Source organism: Kogia breviceps, chromosome 2 (assembly GCF_026419965.1).
Source record: "Kogia breviceps isolate mKogBre1 chromosome 2, mKogBre1 haplotype 1, whole genome shotgun sequence".
Taxonomy (NCBI): Eukaryota; Metazoa; Chordata; class Mammalia; order Artiodactyla; family Physeteridae; genus Kogia; species Kogia breviceps.
This window is the reverse complement of record NC_081311.1, coordinates 147,935,753-147,955,937: the sequence shown is the minus strand read 5'-3', so window position 1 is coordinate 147,955,937 and position 20,185 is coordinate 147,935,753. Positions and strand designations below refer to the sequence as shown.

The 20,185-nt window shown below is 40.6% G+C and overlaps 1 protein-coding gene across 5 annotated transcripts in view; it reads left to right on the top strand.

Moving 5' to 3' along the window:
• Nucleotides 1-498: 498 nt before the first annotated feature.
• Nucleotides 499-20,185, top strand: part of SESTD1 (SEC14 and spectrin domain containing 1) — a 137,846-nt gene continuing 118,159 nt past the window's right edge. The window contains exons 1-2 of one of the 5 annotated variants that reach the window (XM_067026396.1): nucleotides 501-987; nucleotides 1,824-1,883. The gene's annotated coding sequence lies outside the window, so the exon portion shown is untranslated. Of the gene's footprint in view, nucleotides 988-1,161; nucleotides 1,336-1,823; nucleotides 1,884-1,905; nucleotides 2,051-20,185 lie in introns of those variants that run through there. The other 4 variants (XM_059053599.2, XM_059053601.2, XM_067026397.1 and 1 more) reach the window with 4 other exon arrangements.

Genomic DNA, 20,185 nt, shown 5'->3' with positions numbered 1-20,185 from the left:
TGATGACTCTTTCGAACTGAATTCAGGAAATGACATAAAAACGATTTGCGCAAGAAAATTGGAAGAACAAGGACTCTAAGTCACTACATTTGGAGAAAAATAACTAGTGATGGTGAAGATGGGGAAGTAGCCATTATCAGAGGGCCATTTGTGGATAAATTTTGGACTATCCAATGGAAAGATCCCCAAAGGAAAACAAATGCCCTGAATCCAGCTCTTCCTCACTACAACCCATTCCCCTGCAGTTGCCTTATCCTTCAGACACATCACACATCTCTGTGTGGGAGATCCATCTCCTGGCATCTCCTGGCAGTGGGTACTTGGGGGTAAAGGAATCCCAACAAACCCAGGATGACAACGTTAGAATTTTGAAAATCTTGGAGACCATATACTCGAACATACATCTTTCAGTATGAGGACAGAGAAAACAAATGACAGGCAAGGCGTCAAGGGGAGGGGGTGTCCTTCCTTAAGTCCAGGCTTCCTGACTCTAGGCCCAGTTCTCCTTCCATAACCCCACGCTGCCTGTGGGCTTGGGAGCTGGAAGCTCGGCGGGTGGTGAGGAAAGCGGGGTCCGCCTGGTGGCGTCGGAAGCCCCCTCCTCGCCCAGCCCCCAATCCCCAGCCCCCGTGGGACTGCCAGCCCCGCCCCCTTCCCGTGCGGGCGGTGTCGCTGCGCCGCTACTACTCGGGCGCGCGCGGAGTAGCGTGGACGCGAGTCGGGCCGAGGGTGACGGGAGGTCGCCGAGCCTCCCGCGCCGCCGCCCCTTGCCTGACGCACAGAGGGGCCGGGACGCGATTTGCCGCGAGTGACTGGAGCCGCTGCTGCCGCCACCGCCGACCGGGCCCGCTCCGCCCTCAGTCCGCCTTCCTCCCGCCTCGCCCTCCGCCTCCGCCTCCGCTCGCGCCTTGCTCGCGTCCCCGCGTCCTCCCCACCGCCCCGGAACGGCGGGCAGCCAGCGCCAGCGCCAGCACCACCACCAGCCAGGTGAGTGTGGCCGCCGTGCGGCCCGGGCGGCCCGGGAGGGAGGAGCGCGCAGGCCCAGCGGCCGGGCAGGGAGAGCGGGCGGGCGGCAGCGACGGTGGCGGCGGCGGCGGGCCCGGCTTTCTTCCCCAGCGTGGGCCGCGCGACTGAGGGAGGGGCGCCCCCGCCCCGCCGCAGCCCCCGCCGCCACCGCAGACAAAGCGCCAGAGGTGGGAGCCCCGCGGGCGGCCCCTGCCTCCGCGCCGCCTGCCGGGTGCGGTCGCGGCCCGCAAATCCCGGGCGGCCCGTGCGTCTTCCCTCCTGAGCGCCCTTGTTCATTTTTGGGTGAAAGGGAGCCGAATCGTGCAACAGGTACGGGCGTTAATCCTTATTTTCCGGCGGGTCTTGTCCACCCGGCGTGCGGGGACCAGATGTGGCGCCCGGCTCCCGGGCGAGCCCCCGTGTCCAGCGCCCGCGGCTTGCTCCTTTGTGTGGCCGGTGACCAGCCCTGGCCGGCGGGTGGGGGACGCCCGCCCGAGGCCCCCGGGCTGCACCGAGGCTCCTGGACGCCTCCCTCGGGGCGTGGGGCTTGGCTTCTCCCGGGCCTGCGGGCTGTTAAGCTCCCTCCAGCCTTTGGAGGAGTCACAACGGGAAGGGAGAGCGGGTTGGCAGGGTTATCTGGCTGTGTATTTATTTTTGTATGTGAGGTAGACTCATATTGGAAAGGAACCGCAGTCTGGCAGGCTCTTGAGGGTTCCTGTGGCATTTCACCCTGGGATGCACCGTTTGGACCTGGCTGCAGCTGCGACTGCCGCCGTGGTTCTCTTCTTAGTGCTTTGACATCTTTCTCTCTTACACAGACATCACCCAAGAAGTTGGAAGCGCCGTTGAGGTAGTAACTCGATACAGCTGTTTGACAGGTCGCCTCTTTCTTCGCATTTTGTCTGTGCCAAGTATACCCACCATGCATGCTAGCATAGGTTGGCAGACCCTCAAATTAAGATCACCACTCAAAATACCCCCATATTGGGAAATAGTAACTCGTAGTTTTTACTCTGGCTATCTGATGAACCTTATTTGCTTAGAGGTGAGAAACTTTTTCTTCCCCCCAAGGAAGAATACAAAATAAAGAACAGTTTATCTTTGTTTACATACCTTGGGTCATGCTGTTACCTAGCTGGTTTCATTGGTATGCTATTTTAGTATAACAATACTAAATGGAAGGAAAATATCTGCCTTCTGCTTTGAGCAATAAAGTACTTCTTTGTTCTAGAACCAGGAAGCTTTTATACATAATACTTTGTGTGGACAAAAGTTAGTGACTGTCTTTACCCCATGACCAAATTCAGGAAAAAATTCCCAAAGGACTTAGAAAGCATTACACAACTCTATAGATTGTTTTTGTTTTCCACATTCGAGGAAATCATTTTGTTGTATGTTTATATTCAAACAATCTAGACTAAATTTAACCTTAAAAATTGGGCCTACTTTGTAAATTCCCCAGCATTAGGGAATGAATTGATTGCACTTAAAAGAGTTCACCAAGCATTTTAACTCCTGTGAATAATAATTGGAAGGAGCTGGTGATGGACCTAGAATCTGACAGCAGAATGCAGAACATGGAAAGAGGGAGAGGTTGCAAAGTTCCATCTACTTGTGTTTTAGTTGATTGATGGGCATGTCTGAAAACTAAATGTCCACTAATTTAAAAACAAAATACGATATTTTGGCCTTTTTAAAAAAATGTACTCTATAAAGACTCCTTGAACCTCTCTCTACCCCCTAAAAACAAACGATATTAATAAGGACTTTTCTTTTGAAGAAATAAAATAATACCAAATTAATCTGATCTGCAGAAAGTTTCTCTGGCATAATTAGTAGTTTCACTGTACTAAAAATACCGTTCATGTGTGTAACATCTAACTTCAAAGAGCTTTCATAGCTGTTACAAGCAGCGGGAACAGCCTCCTGAAAAAAGTAGGATATTAACTATTAAAAAACAGCAGAGGGACTTCCCTGGTGGCTTAGTGGTTAAGAATCTGCCTGCCAATGCAGGGGACACGGGTTTGAGCCCTGGTCTGGGAAGATCCCGCATGCTGTGGAACAACTAAGCCCATGCGCCAAAACTACTGAGCCTACGCTCTAGAGCCTGCAAGCCACAACTACTGAGCTCGCATGCCACAACTACTGGAGCCCGAGCGCCTGGAGCCCATGGTCGGCAACAAGAGAAGCCACCGCAATGAGAAGCCCGTTTACTGCAATGAAGAGCGGCCCCCACTGGCCGCAACTAGAGAAAGCCCGCACGCAGCAACGAAGACCCAACATGGTCAAAAATTAAAAATAAACTGCAGAAACTTAAATTTCTAGAACAGTTTTCTTTTATTAAAGTATAACTCATATACTGTAGAATTCACTTCTTTAACATGTACAATTTTGTGGTTTTAGTGTATTCACAAGGTAGTGCAAACCTCATCACTAATTCAAGGAACGTTTTGAACATCCTGAAGAGAAACCCTTGTACCCATTAGCTGCCACTCCCATTCCCCTTTATCCACACTTGGCAGCCACCAGTCTACTTACTGTCTCTATGGATTTGCCTATTCTGGACGTTTCATATGAATGGAATCATACAATATGTGGCCTTTTGTGTCTTTCACTGAGCATAATGTTTTCAGGTTTCATGCATATTATGCATGTATCAAGATACTTCCTTCTTATGGCTGAATAATATTCCACTGTATAGATCTGCCATATTTTGTTTATCCATTCATCAGTTGATGGACATTTCAGTTTCCACTTTTTTTTTTTTTTTTTTTTTTTTGGCAGTACGCGGGCCTCTCACTGTTGTGGTCTCTCCCGTTGCGGAGCACAGGCTCCAGACGCGCAGGCTCAGCGGCCATGGCTCACGGGCCCAGCCGCTCCGCAGCATGAGGGATCCTCCCGGACCGGGGCACGAACCCGTGTCCCCTGCATCGGCAGGCGGACTCTCAACCACTGTGCCACCAGGGAAGCCCTGTTTCCACGTTTTTGGCTAGTATGAGTAATAATGCTATGACCACTCATTTATAAGTTTTTGTGTGGACATGTGTTTTCAGTTTTTTTGGGTATATGATTAGCTGTGGAATTGCTGGGTCGCAAGGTAACTGTAACTGTTTGAGGAACTGCCAAACTATTTTCCATAGCTGCTGCATCATTTTACATTCCCACCATCAAAGTATGAGGGTTGCATTTTCTCCAACACATGTCTAAGTTGTCTTTTTGATGATAGCCTTTCTAGTGGGTATGAGGTGTTATCTTGTGGTTTTCATTTGCATTTCCCGAATGGCTAATGATGTTGAGCATCTTTATGTTCTTATTGGCCATTTATATATCTTGTTTGGAAAAATGTCTGTTTAATTTATAGTAGTTTCTTTCTTTTTTTTTTTTTTAATGACCTGGCTATTGTGAATACTGCTTCAGTGAACAGTGGGGTGCATGTGTCTTTTTCAATTATGGTTTTCTCTGGATATATGCCCCGTAGTGGGGATGCTGGGTCATATGGTAATTCTATTTTTAGCTTTCTAAGGAACCTCCATACTGTTCTCCATAGTGGCTGTATCAATTTCCATTCCCACCAACAGTGCAAGAGAGTTCCCTTTTCTCCTCACCCTCTCCAGCATTTGTTGTTTGTAGATTTTCTGATGATGCCCATTCTACCGGTGTGAGGTGATACCTCATTGTAGTTTTGATTTGCATTTCTCTAATAATTAGTGATGTTGAGCAGCTCTTCATGTGCCTCTTGGCCATCTGTATGTCTTCTTTGGAGAAATGTCTATTTAGGTCTTCTGCCCACTTTTGGATTGGGTTGTTTTTTAAATTTTGAGCTGCATAAGCTGTTTATATATTTTGGAGATTAATCCTTTGTCCATTGATTCGTTTGCAAATATTTTCTCCCATTCTGAGGGTTGTCTTTTTGTCTCGTTTGTAGTTTCCTTTGCTGTGCAAAAGCTTTGAAGTTTCATTAGGTCCCACTTGTTTATTTTTGTTTTTATTTCCATTACTCTAGGAGGTGGATCAAAAAAGATCTTGCTGTGATTTATGTCAAAGAGTGTTCTTCCTATGTGTTCCTCTAAGAGTTTTATAGTGTCTGGTCTTAGATTTTGGTCTCTAATCCATTTTGAGTTAAGTTTTGTGTATGGTGTTAGGGAGTGTTCTAATTTCATTCTTTCACATGTAGCTGTCCAGTTTTCCCAGTACCACTTATTGAAGAGACTGTCTTTTCTCCATTGTATATTCTTGCTTCCTTTGTCATAGATTAGTTGACCATAGGTGCGTGGGTTTATCTCTGGGCTTTCTATCCTGTTCCATTGACCTATATTTCTGTTTTTGGGCCAGTACTGTATTGTCTTGATTACTGTAGCTTTGTAATATAGTCTGAAGTCAGGGAGTCTGGTTCCTCCAGATCCATTTTGTTCCCTCAAGACCGTTTTGGCTATTCAGGGTCTTTTGTGTCTCTATACAAGTTTTAAGATTTTTCATTCTAGTTCTGTAAAAAATGCCATTGATAATTTGGTAGGGATTACACTGAATGTGTAGATTGCTTTGGGTAGTATAGTCATTTTCACAATATTAATTATTCGAATCCAAGAACATGGTATATCTCTCCATCTGTTTGTATCATCTTTAATTTCTTTCATCAGTGTCTTATAGTTTTCTGCATACAGTTCTTTTGTCTCCCTAGGTAGGTTTATTCCTAGGTATTTTATTCTTTTTGTTGCAGTGGTAAATGGGAGTGTTTCCTTAATTTCTCTTTCAGATTTTTCAGCATTAGTGTATAGGAATGCAAGAGATTTCTGTACATTAATTTTGTATCCTGCAACTTTACCAGATTCATTGATTAGCTCAACATGTTTTCTGGTGGCATCTTAGGATTCTCTATGTATAGTATCACATCATTGGCAAACAGTGACAGTTTTACTTCTTCTTTTCCAATTTGTAATCCTTTTATTTCTTTTTCTTCTCTGATTGCCCTGGCTAGGACTTTCAAAACTATGTTGAATAATAGTGGTGAGAGTGGACATCCTTGTCTTGTTCCTGATCTTAGAGGAAATGCTTTCAGTTTTTCACCATTGAGAATGAAGTTTGCTGTGGGTTTGTCATATATGGCCTTTATTATATTGAGGTAGGTTCCCTCTGTGCCCACTATCTGGAGAGTTTTTGTCATAAATGGATGTTGAATTTCATCAAAAGCTTTTTCTGCATCTATTGAGATGATCAGATGGTTTTTTTGTTTTTGTTTTTGTTTTTTGTGTCATGCGGGCCTCTCACTGTTGTGGCCTCTCCCGTTGCAGATCACAGGCTCCGGACGCACAGGCTCAGCGGCCATGGTCACAGGCCCAGCCTCTCAGAGGCATGTGGGATCTTCCTGGACCAGGGCACGAACCCGTGTCCCCTGCATCGGCAGGCGAACTCTTAACCACTGCACCACCACGGAAGCCTGATTAGATGGTTTTTATTCTTCAGTTTGTTAATATGATGTATCACATTGGTTTGTGTATATTGAAGAATCCTTGCATCCTTGAGATAAATCCCAATTGATCATGGTATATGATCCTTTTAATGTGTTGTTGGATTCTGTTTGCTACTGTTTTGTTGAGGTTTTTTGCATCTATATTCATCAGTGATATTGGTCTGTAATTTTCTTTTTTTGTAGTATCTTTGTCTGGTTTTGGTATCTGGGTGATGGTGGCCTCATAGAATGAGTTTGGGAGTGTTCCTTCCTCAGCAATGTGTTGGAAGAGTTTGAGAAGGATGGGTGTTAGCTCTTCTCTAAATGTTTGATAGAATTTACCTGTGAAGCCATCTGGTCCTGGACTTTTGTTTGTTGGAAGATTTGTAATCACAGTTTCAATTTCATTACTTGTGATTAGTTTGTTCATATTTTCTGTTTCTTCCTGGTTCAGTCTTGGAAGGTTATACCTTTCTAAGAATTTGTCCATTTCTTCCAGGTTGTCCATTTTATTGGCATAGAGTTGTTTGGAGTAGTCTCTTAGGATGCTTTATATTTCTGTGGTGTGTGTTGTAACTTCTCCTTTTTCATTTCTGATTTTATTGATTTGAGTCCTCTCCCTCTTTTTCTTGTTGAGTCTGGCTAAAGGTTTATCAATTTTGTTTATCTTCTCAAAGAACCAGCTTTTAGTTTTATTGATCTTTGCTATTGTTTTCTTTGTTTCTATTTCATTTATTTCTGCTCGGATATTTATGATTTCTTTCCTTCTACTAACTTTGGGTTTTGTTTGTTCTTCTTTCTCTAGTTCCTTTAGGTGTAAGGTTAGATTGTTTATTTGAGATGTTTGTTGTTTCTTAAGGTATGATTGTATTGCTATAAACTTCCCTCTTAGAACTGCTTTTGCTGCATTGCATAGGTTTTGGATCGTCGTGTTTTCATTGTCATTTGTCTCTAGGTATTTTTTAATATCCTCTTAGATTTCTTCAGTGATCTCTTGGTTATTTAGTAACGTATTGTTTACCCTCATGTGTTTGTGTTTTTTATGTTTTTTTTTCCCGTAATTGATTTCTAATCTCATAGTGTTGTGGTCAGAGAAGATACTTCTTATGATTTCAGTTTTCTTAGATTTACTGAGGCTTGATTTGTGACTCAGGATGTGATCTAACCTGGAGAATGTTCCACATGCACTTGAGAAGAAAGTGTAATCTGCTGTTTTTGGATGGAATGTCCTATAAATATCAATTAAATCTATTTGGTCTGTTGTGTCATTTAAAGCTTGTGTTTCCTTATTAGTTTTCTGTTTGGATGATCTGTCCATTGGTGTAAGTGAGGTGTTAAAGTCCCCCACTATTATTGTGTTACTGTCGATTTCCTCTTTTATAGCTGCTAGCAGTTGCCTTATGTATTGAGGTGGTCCTGTGTTGGGTGCATATATATTTATAATTGTTATATCTTCTTCTTGGTTTGATTCCTTGATCATTATGTAGTGTCCTGCCTTGTCTCTTGTAACATTCTTTATTTTAAAGTCTAATTTATCTGATATGAGTATTGCTACTCCAGCTTTCTTTTGATTTCCATTTGCGTGGAATATCTTTTTCTATTCCCCTTGCTTTCAGTCTGTATGTGTCCTTAGGCCTGAAGTGGGTCTCTTGTAGACAGCATATATATTGGTCTTGTTTTTATATGGGTCTCCATTCAGCGAGCCTGTGTCTTTTGGTTGGAGCATTTAAGCCATTCCCGTTTAAGGTAATTATTGATATGTTAGTTCCTATGACCATTTTCTTAATTGTTTTGGGTTTGTGTTTGTAGGTCCTTTTTCTTCTCTTGTGTTTCCCACTTAGAGAAGTTCCTTGAGCATTTGTTGTAGAGCTAGTTTTTTGGTGCTGAATTCTCTTAGCTTTTGCTTGTCTGTAAAGCTTTTGATTTCTCCATCAAATCTGAATGAGATCCTTGCCAGGTAGAGTAATCTTGGTTGTGGATTCTTCTCTTTCATCACTTTAAATATGTCATGCCACTCCCTTCTGTCTTGTAGAGTTTCTGCTGAGAAATCAGCTGTTAACCTTATGGGAGTTCCCTTGTTTGTTATTTGTCTTTTTTCCCTTGCTGCTTTCAGTAATTTTTTTTTGTCTTTAATTTTTGCCAATTTGATTACTCTGTTTCTCAGCGTGTTTCTCCTTGGGTTTATCCTATATGGGATTCTGCGCTTCCTGGACTTGGATGGCTATTTCCTTTCCCATGTTAGGGAAGTTTTCTGTTATAATCTCTTCAAATATTTTCTTGGGTCCTTTCTCTTTCTTCTCCTTCTTGGACCCCTATAATGCGAATGTTGTTGCGTTTAATGTTGTCCAGTGGTCTCTTAGGCTGTCTTCATTTCTTTTCATTCTTTTTTCTTTATTCTGTTCCACAGCAGTGAATTACACCATTCTGTCTTCCAGGTCACTTATCCATTCTTTTGCCTCAGTTATTCTGCTATTGATTCCTTCTAGTTTATTTTTCATTTCAGTTATTGTGTTGTTCATCTCTGTCTGTTCTTTAATTCTTCTAGGTGTTTGTTAAACATTTCTTGCATCTTCTGGATCTTTGCCTCTTTTTTTTTTCCAAGGTCCTGGATCATCTCACTATCATTATTCTGAATTCTTTTTCTGGAAGGTTGCCTATTTCCACTTCATTTAGTTGTTTCTCTAGGGTTTTATCTTGTTCCTTCATCTGGTACATAGCCCTCTGCGTTTTCATCTTGTCCATTTTTCTGTGAATGTGGTTTTTGTTTCACAGGCTGCAGGATTTAGGCTGCAGGATTGTAGTTCTTCTTACTTCTGCTGTCTGCCCTCTGGTGGATGAGGATATCTAAGAGACTTGTGCAAGTTTCCTGGTGGATGAGGCTATCTAAGAGGCTTGTGCCAGCTTCCTGATGAGAGGGACTGGTGGTGCGTAGAGCTGGGTGTTGCTCTGGTGGGCAGAGCTCAGGAAAACTTTAATCTACTTGTCTGCTGATGGATAGGGTAGGGTTCCCTCCTGTTGGTTGTTTGGCCTGAGGCGACCCAACACTGGAGCCTACATGGGCTCTTTGGTAGGGCTAATGGCAGACTCTGGGAGGGCTCTCGCCAAGGAGTACTTCCCAGAACTTCTGCTGCCAGTGTCCTTGTCCCCACAGTGATCCACAGCCACCCCCCGCCTCTGCAGGAGACCCTCCAACATTAGCAGGTAGGTCTGGTTCAGTCTCCCCTGGGGTCACTGCTTCTTCCCCTGGGTCCTGATGCACACACTACTTTGTGTGTGCCCTCCAAGAGTGGAGTCTGTTTCCCTTAGTCCTGTCGAAGTCCTATGATCAAATCCCGCTAGCCTTCAAAGTCTGATTCTCTAGGAATTCTTTCTCCCATTGCCGGACCCCCAGGTTGGGAAGCCTGACGTGGGGCTCAGAACCTTCACTCCTTTGGGTGGACTTCGTGGTATAAGTGTTCTCCAGTTTGTGAGTCACCCATCCAGCAGTTATGGGATTTGATTTTACTGTGGTTTTTCCCCTCCTACCATATCATTGCGGCTTCTCCTTTGTCTTTGGATGTGGGGTATCTTTTTTGGTGAGTTCCAGTGTCTTCCTGTTGATGATTGTTCAGCAGTTAGTTGTGTTTCCGGTGCTCTCACAAGAGGGAGTGAGAGCACGTCCTTCTACTCTGCCATCTTGAGCCAAATTTGTAGTTTCTAAGTTTATGTTTTCACATGTATTTTCTCATTAAGTCTTTGAAATAACACTATAAAATGTTTATCCCTATTTTGATTCTAGGAAGCTAAGGTTCAAAGATGTTAAGTAATTTGCTCATTTTTTAACCTTATGGAGTTAATAAGAGTCCGGGTCTGAATGTAAACTCAGGTCTTCTGACTCTGCTTCCTGCATTCTTGCCATTTTATGAGGCATACAGAAGTTAAATTGTGTTTGCAGATTTGCTTGGCTAATCATTGACTGAGTAGGGGGAAAATAAAATAAATGAGACCAAACAACAACAAAAAGCAGGTGTTGTGGCCACACTGCCTCATGTTTTCCAGGTTTTGTTATACTTTTTTGAATAAATTATTTGATTTCTCCTGTCCTAATAAGGTAGTTATGATTTCCATATTTTCTTTGGGTAACAAACCTAGTAACAGCTTCTTACTGGCATAGCTAATTCTAGAACCCACTGTTCACTGAGTCATCACACTGTCTGTTCCCCTGGAGCTTCCATGTTCTCTATTTTCCCACTAATTTATACCCTTTAACCTTAGAGTAATTGAATAATTTCACAGTTTTCATAAACATTAAGATATTTCTGGGTTACACAAATTAACTTTTGAAAAGGGCAGTTTGCCAGATTCACTTTGAAGTGCAGGATTACTAAGGTATATATTTCAGTTTTTATGTGCTACTTACTCTATCAGACATAGCAGGTTTGTGAAATTCTCAGCTCCCTAGAGGGTAGGTAGAGGCCACATGTTATTTATTCATCTTTGCATATCCATTGTCTACCATTGTGCTCAGACATGTCATAAGAGGGACTCTAACCTTTGTTGAATGAATGACTACAAATGCATTTTTTCTAATTGCAAAAAAAAAAATTCAATAAAAATTATCCGGTACTCTTTCTTAGAATAAAGGCAGTACAAATTCTAGATAAAGAAAGTGTATCTTATCCCTGGCATATGACCTAAAAAATAATAAATGATAAAAATTAGAACTTGACTTAAAACAACACTGTCTTATGGAAGGAAGTACATGTTCCATCCTGGGATTGAAAACATAGGTTCTAAATACCTGGTGGCTGGCACAAGTGCTTACTTAGCTCAGTACCCACATGTAGGATTGTACCCTAAGTGTTTGTTAGATAAATGAATGCCCAATGAGTGAATAAAAGAATTATTTTTCACTCTAACAAGCAGAGGAGATACATCAGATGGCTATTAGGCCGTACTTTTCATTTGTGTATTTTAATTGTCAAATATACATGTTAATCATAAAAATTCAAATAATACAGGAATATATAGAGTAAAAGTAAAAAATCTCACTTCACTATTTGTCCCCTTCCCTTCTTTCACCCCAAAGACCAATTCTGTCCCAGGTAACCTTGTTAACGGTTTGGGGCTTATATTTCCAAACCAGTATCTTTGCATTTATGCGTATATGTGTACAAATACACACTGAATACACCTGTATGCCATACTTAGTACATACATGTGTATTCAGTGATTTTTCTTATGTAAGAGATCATACTACACATATTTCTTTGTTTTTCACTTAAATCTATTAAGACATTTGCCTCTGTAATCACAAAGGATCAACATAATATTTATATCTCACTTTTAGTTTACTATTCTTGAGTGCTTTGGTGTTAAGATTAAGCTAGCCTCTAAGAATGAATTGGGAAACTCTCCTTTTTTCCTCTGTGCTTTGGAATAGTTGAAACTGCCCTGTAAACATTTATTGGCAATCACCTGGCAACCTTGTGGGGAGGGAAGAGATCTGGGACAACCTTTCTGATTTTTCCTGTTTTTATTGTTTTATCAAGGTTTGACCTTTATTTTCTGTTACATTTTTGGTAAACAAGTTCTTCCCCCACACACATCCCTTCCCCCAGCTCTGATGAGTAAATTGACAAACGCAAATGATTAAATGAATCGATGGATGCAGGAGTATATGCACTTTTCTCTTAGAGAAATCCGAGGTAGACTCCTGCTCTTACTAATTGTATAACCTAAGCAAGTTACTTACCTTTTTCAAACTTCTGTTTCCTTATCTGTGAAATGGTAATAATCTCTACATCACAGAAGTCTTGAAAGTATTAAAGGAGATGTGAGCTAATATATGAAAAAACTCTGTTGTTGCATCTAATAAGAATGAAAACATTTATAATACTAATCTGTAATATGCTATACAAATGTAAATTTGTCACTGAGGTTACTGTAAATTGTTTTAGCCTAACAGCAAATTTAAGGAGAAAGGATGGTGACGCTAGGGACAGTTTCCACTAATAAATTGGAAGGATCTATAAAAATTTCCAGACCATTTAGAATTTAATTTTGGTAGACAGTTATTTTTAAATACTTTTATGCTTTTGAGGCAGGATAGTAGGGGAAAGTAGTAAACAGACCTGGATTAATTTTGCATTATCACTTATTAGCCTTGTGACTTTGGATGAATTAATTTCTCTCAGTAAAATGGGATAAATACACCTACTTTGTAGGTAGTCATGAGGAAAGAGGTTAATATAGTGCTTGACATCTAATAGGTGTACAAATTGTTGGGGTTTTTTTTCTTTTCATGTCATGAGTGCCCAACAGTGATGAACATGAGGTATTGGGTTCTGTTATTTTAAGGCTGTGTGATGTAGTGGCAAGAGTCCTTTAGTTAAGAGTTTTAGCATACGTATTACACTGACTAGGCATTGACCTTGGACCAGTCACCTGCTAAGCTCCTTCTGTTTCCTTACCTATAAGAAAAGAGCAAGAGAACTGACACTTATTGAGGATCTTTTTTACATGCAATTTACTAGGCAGTTTACAAATCTTACCTCATTTTATCCTCTCAATAATCTTATCAGATAGAGATGATTGTCATTTCTCAGTTTTATGGATGAAGAAACAAAGGCACAGGAATTAGATTTTCTGAGGTCCATTTGTTGGACCCCGCAGTCCTGTCCATGTTCTTTCACTCATTACAGCTATCCCCTCCCCGGATGGTAGGGTGTTCCCCTGCATACAGGGAATACCAAATGTGGAGCATTCTGCAAACTGAAATACTAAGTGTATTAAAAAAGCTAAACCAATGTAGGATGAGACTTTTTATTTATTAATGATTTCCATTAATAAAATACAGAGATAGTTAATGTGTCCTAATGCATCTGCTTAAGAGTAGTAATTTAAGTTTTTTAATACTTGTGTTGCTCATAATTGCTTTACCTAAATTTATTAGGCTTCATTCATTTCCAGTTTGACCAAGTAAAGAAGAGGGGGTAGGGAGTGGTTGTAAAGGGAAAGATAAGCTTTACACCAGTGTTTGATAGTGGTGTGTGTGTGTATGTATTTATGAATGGACGTATGTATGGAAGAGAAGAGCTGGAAAGTATAGTTCTCTGGCAATTTGGCATTTACAGAAACTACAGTTTCTTGGAAAGAAGTAGAGAATATATGCATTATAATTCATTGTCTGCTACAGGACTTGCAGAGTCATTAAAAAAATGAAACTGCCTTTGTCAGCTGGTTTGTAAAGAGCTATTGCTTATATTCTTTTTTTTTTTTTTTTTTTTTGCGGTATGCGGGCCTCTCACTGTTGTGGCCTCTCCCGTTGCGGAGCACAGGCTCCGGACGCGCAGGCCTAGCGGCCATGGCTCACGGGCCCAGCCGCTCCGGGGCATGTGGAATCTTCCCGGACCAGGGCACGAACCTGTGTCTCCTGCATCGGCAGGCGGACTCTCAACCACTGCGCCACCAGGGAAGCCCAATTGCTTATATTCTTGAAAGATAATATATTGTCTTTCATTTTATAGGGGTTGCCATTTTATTTGATCAGATTTAATGATACTGATTTGGCATTTCCATAAGCTTTGTGCCAGGGATATGCAAAACAAAAAATGCTGTTGAGACATCATAAATTAAATTGCGATTCAGTAATAGTATAGAAGGTTTAGAGATTATCTCTTGAGGCTTCAGTATCATTTTTATCCTATTTAGTATGAGTGGGAATTCCTGTTTAGATTAGATAATTTTTTCAGAATAGGCTTGAATTGCTCTCGGTAAATTCTCACTGATATTGAATGCTTGCTATTTTGCAGGATACAGAACACTGTGAGCTTTATAAGAGTTACACAACATGGTTCTAGTCTTCAAAGAGTTTATATTTAGTCAGGGAGGCAATGAAGGAGGAGACCAAGTGAAGGGACACAGAGTTCTTAAAGCTTGTGTCTGCTCCTTGTAAAATTAGTTTTGCTGCATTGGGCTTTGGTGAGACACTGTAGGTTCTCCTGATGGATACTATCAGAAACGTCCCAACTCTTTGAAAACAAGTAGTTGTGTATCTGTATGTCTTGCTCTTTCTATAGTGTTCTGTTTGCTTTGTAAAAATTATTGTTTGGCCTAAGTACCAAGAATGGTTCCTCTTCCGAGTACTTTTCTGTTTATCTCCTGGGCTGTGGACTGGGCTTTTCTTTTTGTGATGGCTGTTAGAAAGCCAGAGCCAGATTTGTGGCCTACCCCAGAGTACACATATAGGTTTTATGCTGTACATTTTTTCAGCTTTTTTCGTGGCATCATTTTTGGTGTTTTCTTTATTCTTCTGCTAATATTTTAAATCTATTAACTTTTTGTAGTTCATGTATTCTTATAAGTCTCATTAATCCTTTTCAGAGCAAAATAGGGGTATATGTAAACAAATAGATATGAAATCCATGAAGGAACATATCAAGGCAAACAGATCAATATAGTAGAGAGTAGTATGGTGAATAGGTTTTATTTCATGGGCCAGCTTTGGTTGATAATGATGGCAGCGTGGAGGACCGCGTTAAGAAGTAGTTGGAGGCAGTGTGTAGATTTAGTGGGAAAGGCTCCTGTGATCATTGAGCAGTGTTGTTGTCATGGATGTAGGAGTAGTGATGGTGTGAGTGTCTGTATTTGCCATCCCTGTTACAGACAGACTCTACAGGATGCTGAATAGCTCAATAGGTGGGTGGCTTTTAATTTAAGAGCTAGGTTTTGCTGGGAGGGATAAGGAATTGGGGAACAAGCTGATTTGTTGGGGTTGAGAGTCAGATTGGTTTGGCTAGAATAAAATGTTCGCACTGCATAAGGAGAAATGAGGTTGGTGGGAAAAATGAGGAAGGGTGTGAGGGTAACTGGTAGGTGGAGGAGATTAGATTTTTTAATCTCCTAAAATTCTCTCTAATTATTCCCCTATGTTATTTCCAGGGCTTTGCCTGAGTTCAGGTCCTTGTCATACTTTTAATTTTAAAAGTTAATTGAGTAGGTAATATACTCATATGTTTTAAAATTTAAAAAGTGCAAGAGGACACAATCAAAAGTTTTTATTTCTGCTCCTCAGCTAGAGTTCTCTCTACAAAGTCAACCAGTGTTATCAGATTCTTATGTATCCTTCCAGAAATAATTTTTGTATTCGTATATGCTTTCCCAACCATTTTACACAAATGATATTTCTGTACCTATGCACGTACTGCTTCTTCCATACTATATACTTTATTCTTTTTTAAAAAAAATTAATTAATTTATGTTTGGCTGTGTTGGGTCTTTGTTGCTGCACGCGGGCTTTCTCTAGTTGCAGCGAGCAGGGTCTACTCTTCGTTGTGGTGTGCGGGCTTCTCATTGCAGTGGCTTCTCTTGTTGCGGAGCACGGGCTCTAGGCGCGCGGGCTTCAGTAGCTGTGGCTCGTGGGCTGTAGAGCGTAGGCTTAGTAGCTGTGGCGCCCAGGCTTAGTTGCTCTGCGGCATGTGGGATCTTTCTGGACCAGGGCTCGAACCTGTGTCCCCTGCATTGGCAGATGGATTCCTAACCACTGTGCCACCAGGGAAGTCCTTTATTCTTTACCTTACGTCTTTCACTTTACCTTACATCTTTTTACTTCTTGGAGATTTTTTTCATATCAGTTCACAAAGAGCTTTCTTCCTTCTTTTTTTTTTTTTTTTAAAATAAACTTTGCTTTGGAATAATTTTAGATTTACAGAAAAGTTGCAAATAGTTCCATATACACCTCACCCAGTTTCATTTCCCTTTATTTAATATTATCATCTTATTGTGGTACATTTGTCAAAACTAAGAAATCAACATTGGTACGTTAGTGTTAACTAAACTCCAGATTTTATTTGGATAGCACCAGTTTTTCAATGTTCTTTTTCTGTTCCATGATCCCATCCAAAATACCATAATTACATTTAGTTGTCATTTCTCCTTAGTCTCCTTTGACAGTTTCTCAAGGTTTTTAATGACCTTGACAGTTTTCTGGAGTACCAGTCTATAGACTGTCTCTCAACTTGGGTTTGTCTGATGTTTTCCTCATGATTAGAATGGGGCTATGGATTTTTGGAAATATTGCACAAAGTTGAGTTGTCTTTCTCAGTGTCTCAGCAAGGGAGTACTACCTGATATTTACAAGACATCACTGGTGATGTTTAACTTAGATCTCTTGGTTATGTTGGTGTTTGCCAGGTTTCTCCACTGTAAAATTGCTGTTTTTCCCTTTCCATACTTTATTTTTACAGGTGAGTCACTAAGTTTAACCTACCCTCAAGGTGGGAGAGGCAATTTAACGAGATTTCTTTTTAAAAATGTAATGTTCCTTTAGACGGATGTATCATATATTTTAGTCAACTATTCTCCTATTGATATATATTTAGATGATTTAGTATATTGTAATAGTTAAGATAGTAGGCTCTGGAGCTACTCAAATCTTGGCTCACACTAGCTATGTGGTCTTGAGCTAATTTTATTTGGCCTCTTAGTTTCTCCATCTGTACAATAATAGCACCTCCCTCATGGGATTGTTCAGAAGGTTAAATGAGCATATGTGTGAAGTGCTTAGAATAGTGTTTGGCGCTATACTAAGTGCTAGATAAGTGTTTGCTATTATCATTATTAATTTTTTTGTCCTTAAAATATTACTGCAACGAATAACTTGTTATTTCAACGCAGTGGTGGGACAGGCAAGTATAGTATAAGATAAATTCCTACAAATGGGTACTTGCATTTGTAATTTTGATAGATATTGCCAAATTTCCCTACATAGAGGTTGAACCATTTTGTATATCCACCAGGGATATATGAGAACATCTGTGTTTCTATGTCCCTTTTACCAAATTATTTGATCTTTTCTAATTCATTGATGCATATCTCATATTTTGAATTCATTTGACCATCTTTTCATTGAACCATTTAAGAGTTTAGATTTTGATGCTGCTGGTTTTGAAACAACTTGTGCTTCATAGGCTGGGAAGTGATAAAAAAAAATTGTTGTTTGGGGGAAATAATTACAGTAACTAGAAAAGGCATAGTTTGGACCTGGGAGAGACTAGAAGAAGTACAGTTGTTGCAAGATGGACAGTCTGTGAAGTGGGACACCCAACTGCTGGCCTCTCTTCCAGTGTGGCAGCATGGTGTCTTGGTAATTGTTTTAGCAGGAATCTCCATCTTACATTTGCAGCCAGTAATGAGCGAAGCTCTTACTGCAGGGGTGGAGGTTGGAAGAAAAGGCCGCGGTTGCATTAAAATAAAACTGAAAGTTAATCTGACACATCGTTTATGAGATGCATGTTTATTATGTTGTGTAATGATTAGGCAGAAATTAAAAGCAGGTCACAACATGTAATTGTAATTAACTTTAACATCCAGTTTTAGAAGTGTTTCTTTCTCCATCCATTCCCCTGTATGTACAGTCATTGCCAGCTGGTAGTTTTTTCTGATAACATGTATTGTGCACAGTTGTTGTTATCATCAAAGTACTCCCCCATCCCCCACAACTACACTGTAAAAAACGAAAGTGTTAAGTCTTACTTTACATTAGCTGGAAGTGGGTGGTAGTGGGGTAGTGGTCCTTTGCTCTTTTCCTTAGTTTGAGTTTCATGTTTGGGCGTCCATGAGCCCAGCCTACCCACTCCAGACATTCATAGTTTCTTTACCTCTCACACACTGGAGGCTGCAGGAACCCTGGGGCATGAGAACAGATTGCTAGGAGTTGAAGGGCAGGAGAAAATGACCAACATTCTGAGAAAATGACCACCATTCCGAAAGAAGGAAAGGGATATCAAACCAGAAGGGAGTAGTAGACACCTTGAAAATGGAATCTGAATCCTTGGAATTTGAGATTCTTGGCTTCTGAATAATTAAGGTTAGTAGAGTGAACGGGGCAAAGGAGAGCTCAAGTGACCTATTAACTCTTTTGACCCAGTCCGCCGAGGCATGGTATCAGTACTAAGGCAGTTTTCCTCCTGGACTAAGCAAAATAAAAACAAACGAAGCCCTTAGGCTTTCAGTCAATCCAGGTCAACCAAAAGGGGAACATTTCTCCTGGCTGCCTTAAACTACAAATAAGTCTGTTGAAAGACTGAGTTCAGCCCTTGCTTAAGTCCTTTACTGCTTTGGAGAAACTGGAAGATAATGGCCTCCTGAAAGCAGGAGGTATGAAGGATGCACTGGGAGTGGTAGAGAACTTAGAAGGCAGGAGAAAGGGACGCGTAGAAGCAGCTGAGAAAACAAACATGGATTTTTACAAGTTTCACCAGTCTTGGATTATCTTTATTCACAGACAATTAAAAGCTCTATTACAAATATTTCCTCCCTGTAGGACAGGCAGCTAACCAGACATGCATCTTGAGTTGTGGTGAGATGGAAGCTATTGCTATTACTTCGAATTTAAGATTTGTATCTAATTTACTTCCAAAATGTCTAAGAACTCCAAGATCAGGATGGGGAGTGATGTTTTAGGGCATCTGAATTAAACAGATGACAACACTTGGATTACAGTTTAATTCTATCTTAAACATACAATTTTTGTTAAAATGCCATTTGAGTTAACCTGCTTTTGTGCATTGTGACGATATTTAAACCTATCAGTTACTTATACCTTAGTGTGAATCATTTAAGCAGATAACTATTGCTTTTCTCATTAATTCTTGAATGAGATCAGATACTAAGGAAATAAGAATGTTGGTAGAAGAGGAGAGGTAATTTTGTAATTTAAATCTTTTGTTCAGGATCATGCTAGACACTGTTGTTGTTAACTTTGGGTGACATTTAAGAATTGAGTGCAGCGTGGCGAAGTAAAGCACAGCGTTGGAGCCAGGATAAGTCTGGATTAGCACAGAGCCTCACCCTCCTTAATCATTCCACATGTGGTAACTAATATCTCCCTATCCGCCTGTTTGATCGTTGTTATCTAATTTATTTTGGAGCACATCATTCAAATATTAGAAACTGGAAAAAGGTTTCAGTGAAGTTTCCCACCCATCTGTAGCAAGACATAAACAGTTCCCTTTTGTTGCCACACCTACTTCCTTCCCACCTACCCCCTTTCTCCTTAATGCCTGGAAACCATTAATCCATTCTCCATTTCTATAATTTTATCATTTCAAAAGTGCTATATAAATGGAATGTACAGTATATACTATATGTATATGCACATATATGTACATATATATACATATATGTACATATATGTATATGTACAGTATATTCCTTTTGGGATTGATTTTTTTTGTTCAGCATAATTCTCTGGATATTCATTTAAGTTATTCCATATTTAAGTAGTTTGTTCCTTTTTAATTGCTGAGTAGTAGTCCATAGTAAGGATGTAACACAGTTTACTTACACATTCATCCATTGAAGGACGTCTAGGTTGTTTCTAGTTATTGGCTGTTATGACTAAAGCTGCTGTAAACATTTGTCTGTAGGTTTTTTTGTGAACATGAGTCTTCATTTTTCTGGGAAAAATGATCAGGAGTGTAATTGCTGGGTCATATGATAGTTGCTTGTTTACTTTTCAAAAGAAATTGCCAAAATGTTTTCCAGAGCAGCAGTACTCTTTTACATTAGTGCATGTGTATTATGGGCTGAATATTGTTCCCCCCCCAATTCATATGTTGAAACCCTAACTCCCCAAACATGTCACAGTGTGACTGTATTTGGAGATAGGGCCTTTAAGGAGGTGATTAAGAGGGCTTTATTGTGGATCCTAATCCAGTTTGACTGATGTCCTTATAAGAAAGAAATTTGGAC